Source organism: Neltuma alba, unplaced genomic scaffold (assembly GCF_004799145.2).
Source record: "Neltuma alba isolate B1F8T4 unplaced genomic scaffold, ASM479914v2 tig00002556_pilon, whole genome shotgun sequence".
Lineage (NCBI taxonomy): Eukaryota > Viridiplantae > Streptophyta > Magnoliopsida > Fabales > Fabaceae > Neltuma > Neltuma alba.
Genome location: NW_021632914.1, coordinates 83,076 through 89,075, shown reverse-complemented (window position 1 = coordinate 89,075; position 6,000 = coordinate 83,076). Strand labels below are relative to the sequence as shown.

Genomic DNA, 6,000 nt, shown 5'->3' with positions numbered 1-6,000 from the left:
TTTGGGCTTTATATGCTAGACTGGTGGGAGCGTTGTCTTTTCAGTATCCTCTATTGTTTCTTTACTGCTAAAAATAGTTTTTGTTTGTCAACTTCACAGTACCAGAAATAGATCCTTTTGCACTGGTGGAGCAGTCTCGCATGTAACGATTCCATAATTTAGGAACCCATTTTGCTCATTGCTTAATGCTTGTATATAATTGGAACTTAAATTTTGTAAAATACCAAGTATTGATTGTTCCCAGATGATTATATGGAATCTTGAAATTGTGAAACTAAGATTCAGGGTTTTTTAATCTGTCTGTTCTGCATATTAACTATTTCGACGGCCAGTCCAAGTTAAGAGATATTTTCTTTTTCAAAGAAGTTGATGATTTTCCTGAGTTCACAAGCAATCATGCTTGCCGTGCTTTGTACTTGTGACTTCCTGAATTTTTTGTTCCAGATATCTTGGTGATTGTACTTCTGTGGTTTGTACTCTACAACTGGTCACGACATGTTAATGAATTCCTCAAGAGGTATCATGCTCTGCTTATAAATTCTTTCGGACGCTAAGTTGTGTGTGTGCACATGTAATCATCTCTTTCATTTCTTAACATGCATGTAATTTCTGGCTTGGAGAGCTAAATATTATTATTCCATGCTAATTTTAATTGCAATATTTTTATGATTTACAGTATTTACTTTAATGAATTCAAACGAGTGCATGGCGCATGATATTTCTCAGTTCTCAACCTATCTGTGCGTCGTAACATTCCTACATATAGGAAGAATGTTCTGCAATCACCCTTCCTCTGTATGAGTCCCTTGACTGAACTATTAGTGAAATCAGCAAATGTTATAATTCTATGTTTAACATCTATATCAACTTTAAAAACCGGACCTTCAGGCAAAACTTTGAACAGATGAGTATTTGCATGAAATATTTTTCTGTCTCTAATTGTTATAGACTAGAGACTTCAGAAATTCAAGCCAAAATGGAGTATGAGAACATTCGATTATGAAGGAATATTATAACTGGGCATCGAGCTTCCATTCCCAATTATGTATGCATATAGGGAAAATTAGAAGAGGGATAACAGGTTATACTATTGAGAAGGCAAGTTTATGTTGCATTACAGTATCGCAAATTTATAAAAATATACATCCTTTCATGTGGTTTTAGAACATTTTTGTTCACTGTTGTATTGTTTCATGTATTGCGGCTGCATACTTGCTTTGTTATTTTAATGCCTTTATGCTCTTCACTTTTCTTTTTATAATCCCTGCCATTATTGGAACAACCATGACTATAACTGATTGACTTACTAGGGATATTTTCTTAGAGTTCAGGCCTACTTTAGTGTAGGGAGATGTCAACTGGATTTGCGTGTGGGTGTGAGAGAGTGAGAGAGAGAGAGAGAGAGAGAGAGCAAAAGGCTTTAAAAAAAGAGTTCTCTGTAAGTGGATTTTTGCTGAGCCTAAGATTGGATATATATAAAACTTCCACATGAGAAGGCACTGATGGATCAGTTCAAAATCCTAATAAGATTATAAACTAAACGCGAGATAATCATACTTACAACTACCAGGTAAAATCCTAGTTTTTCTGACAGGAATTTTAGATAGCTAGTTGTGCACCTATCACGGCTACAGGAGAATATAATACTGTTTTTAGTTTTGAATTTACATTAATGGTGCGGAGGGTGCAAAAATAATTGCTGCTTCACTTGGGGGTTAATCTATATATAGAACTCCAGCTTTCAGCTGTCAGATTGTTTCACGGGATTCATGAAGGTAATAAAATATTCTTCGTCATGAATCTCGAGCTAATGACACTGCTGGTGCTCACTGCTAAACCCTTTTCTTCTCTTAACTGTGATATTTTCATTCAGGTCTGTATGGTGAGAATGAGAGAATCATTCTCTTTAGGAAGGTGCCGATGTGGATTTTGATGCTGATGCGAGATTCGAGATGTTTAAGTATATTGCAGCTGCACCTATATCTAGATATTCTTGGTATTCATAGTTTTACTTATCTAGGTAAGCTAAGCCAATAAGTAGCGGCCATGTGAATCTGCGATAAGGACTCAGACTCATTTGACATGTGGAAGTCAGCTTTTGGGGTGTTCGACAATCTCTAAACCATGGTTTCAGAAGCACTTTTATGTAAAACGAGACAAATTCCTTCATATATTTATTTCGTAAACCGTAAAAGCACTTCTGAAACCATGATTTGGTTTTATCCAAACACTCTCTAGAATTGCCGTGAAGAGTTTTGTTTTCGGCCAAAAAACTGCCATGAAGAGTTTGGCTGGGAAAGATTTGTTAATAATTTAGTTGTTCGTTTTCTTTTACTAGCGACTAAAACATTTGGTTGTAGAAAAAGATTTAAGTAAATGTGCTTTACAATTTATTTGTAGATTAACTCATAACATGTCAAGTGTAAGCATTTCCTTAAAATTAGATTTATTTATTTTCCTTCCCTGGTTTTTCCAACTATAATATTCAGGGTTGTTGCCCAGATCTCAGGCTCGGCTAGCCAAACCTGCTCGAATGTAGAGAGATTAAGAGAATATAAAGAAAATATTTTTATTTAATGCTTTCAGCTAATTGAATGTTAAATTTAGTCTTAAATATAATATTTTAATTCATTTTTTTTTTATATTTATCTATTTTTTCTAAACTAGTTAATTTATAAATTAATATATAATCTTAATTATTTTAAGGAAACTATGTCATATTTATTGTAAGTAATTAATTTATTTTATTTTCTTAGTTTAACTAAATCAATTAAATAGATTTTACATTAAAAATAAAAAACAGAGGTGGTCTGATTTGAGGCGTTATGTTCTTGTTGTTGCCATTTTTTTTTTGTGGCCAGAATTCTTGCTGTCGCTATTTCAAACTCGCACTAAGAGTGGGAAAAAAAATAAATTCTTCACGTGACACAAATTAAGACGTATAAAGGCTACAGCTAACTGATCATTTTAAAATCAATATATTCTTTTAGTTCTAAATATAAGTCTTATTTTATAATGTAAATTACACTATAATATGAGTATTATATTTAAGGTTGGAGGAGTATTTCTTTTTAAGAAAATACATGAGGTTATATTCAACCAGAAAAATAGAATTTCACCTGATGTCTTGTAAAACCAATTTCTTGAAAGTTAAGGATTTCTTTTGACAAAAAAGTGTTTCCATTTAGTTTTTAAATCATTAACTATTTACTATTCTATAATAAATTTAAGCATTATCTAAAAGTTGGAGAAAAAATAGCATGCCTACTAATTAATATGTCATAAAATATAATTCACTACAATTTTTTTAAGAGCATTAAAAACAGACTTTATTAAAAGGAGAATTGCTAGAGTCCCAAAAAAAAAAGAATATAAGTACTAAATGTCTGTTTGGTACCCCTAGTCCGTGGGTTCAACTGGCGAAGGGGTTGAAACTCTCTTACCAAAAGGAAAGGGTTTGATCTTGAGGAGTGCCACTTTGTTGTGGCTCCAGTTGCGGCCCTGGAAGAGGTATCACCACAGCACAGTGAAATTGAGTGATTCCTACCTATTGGGTCAGAAAAAAATGGCTTACTTGTCATTCTCCTGTGCCCATAGGGACAGACCCTAGTGGATCAAGCGTTAGGTGCCAGCTTTTGGATCGTGGGTGAACCCAACCCCTTTCCTAAAATTTGTGTATAAAAAAAAAAAAACTAAATGTCTGTTTGGTTGGATGCATTGTATAAGGATTCCCCATAATCCTGATGCAAAGACCTTTTTTAAATATTTGGTTGGCACATTTAGATTGTAAAAAAGAAGAAGGCTAAAGTGTACATTTTGTCTTTTAACTTTATGTAAAGTTTTATTTTGATCTCTTAACTTTAAAAAGTATACTTTTAGCCCTTTAATTTCAAAATTATTAGTCTTAAATGATATTTTTTATAACAATTATGGTTGTTTTGAATATTAAACTTAATATGTTAGTATTTACTAATGTTTTATAAGTATTTAAGAGCTCAATATCATTATTTTTTGTTAACAGTTTTAGAGTTAAAGGGCTAAAAGTTTACTTTTTAAAATCAAGAAACTAAAATAAAATCTTGTATAAAGTTAAAGGACTAAAAATATATTTTAGCCTAAATTACCATTCAAAATCTTGCTTGCAGCATGGACATGATTCCGATTCCCCCCTTTCTAATACCTATCTAAGCTTGTGTCGTGCATATATCATCTACAACCTTTTCCTTGTGTATCGAGTAGGTGGTCAAGGACTCGTAATTGATATATACAAATTGCCCAGAAAAGCTATGCTACATCGTCCATAGCTTTGAGCTGCCATGATTTCAAAAGATGTTTCTTATATTTGTAGGCATTTCTGAACCCTCCTTTTTCAGTCGTTGTTGTCCATCATCTTCTCTTAGAGAAGATGCATTTTGATAATTTCCCTATTGATGATGCAGAGGCCGCATAAACAAATATTAGGTTAGAAGCTTTCCTTTCCAAAATATTTTGAAGGACTCATGCAAAATATTTTTGGGTTAGTAATTTGGTGATATATGACTTTGTTGCCAATTTTGTTTTATATCTTCTTGCGTTACCGTCTTAGAGATACATGTTTGACTCTGCAGATAAAACACGAAGGATAAAGTCGTGCTGAGAACAGTTTGGAGATGCAACATTTAGGAGGAAACCTTGGGTCCATGTGTAACATAATATGAAAGATGGATATCTCCTCACTTTGCAGAAGTTATGTTTCCTGCAAAAAGCTAATTTGGAATATAAATGTCACATGAAGAATAATAATTTAGTGGTTAGCATGAGCAACAACTCCCATTAAGTACCTTCCAAATACATTTTCAGTTTTCCCCATTCTACTTTTACCCTTATGAATTTGGATTTGAGGTGGGAGGATGGACACCCAAAAAAAAAAAAACTGCTAATTGAATGCAGATTAAAATTTCAAATTAATTATATATTGTCAGTAAAAAAATTACAGTATAAAATTAAATTATTATTCTCCTCCTTGCTTTCATATATAAGAAAATGAATCATAAACCTTATCCAATTGTCCGACCTTCCAATGAACATATACTTGACCCTGTTAATAATGCAAATAAGCCTAATAGATTTTTAGCGGATTTGCATGGCTCAATGTCAATTAAATACACGCAGTTAATAAGCCTAATACATTTTTGAAAAGAAATGCAAGACTAAATGTGGTCGCATATGTCCATAATAGAACACAGTACTTGTGCATTAATTCAATTAGCATTACATTTATTTATATAACAGTATAAGAGTTTAGCTCAACTATATTTGCACATATTTTTAAATGGACAATACTTACATCTAATTACTTATCCGTCATGTTAAGTCATTAATCATACATGACTAGGTGTCTTATTCTTAAGATATTGGTATTTAATAGTATTTAATTATAAATTTACATGAAATAAAAATAATTACATAACTACTCCTCCTATCCTTAATATAAGACCCATTTATCATATTTATTAATTTTCTTTAAATTACTCTTATAGATACTCACTTAACCATAATCAAGTAGAAGATGAAGAAGAGGTATTAAGAAAGATGATTATGATATTTTAAGAAAAACATACATTTCTTATAATTAACTAACTTACCTAATTTTCTTAATCTAATCAAATTAGTTAAATGAATCTTATATTAAAGATCAAAAGAGTATGTCTCATTAAGGAACGTGACATGATAAAAATAAAAAACTTAACCTAAAGTTCTTCCCTTTTCAAATCACCTATCACTATCCAAAGCTCCTTTTTAACAAGACAAAGTAACAGCTGCAACATCAAGGACCTCTCAATACGTCGAAATGTGAGTTTAAAACATATGGAACTTATGAAAGGGCATGTAACTTTATAAATTACGAGATCCATAGCAAGTCTTATTTGTTGTGACGTTCTATTGTCGAATACAATTGAACTGCTTGGAATTGTTCGCGAATTGTATACGCCCCGTGCAACACAAGCCAGTTTATTCACA

At 32.0% G+C, this 6,000-nt stretch overlaps 1 long non-coding RNA gene across 1 annotated transcript; it reads left to right on the top strand.

The window, feature by feature from the left end:
• On the top strand, positions 1-2,240 carry LOC114732413 (uncharacterized). The gene is made up of 3 exons (XR_003738979.1): positions 1-43; positions 445-517; positions 1,874-2,240. It is a non-coding gene; the product is annotated as an uncharacterized LOC114732413 (long non-coding RNA).
• Positions 2,241-6,000: the final 3,760 nt, after the last annotated feature.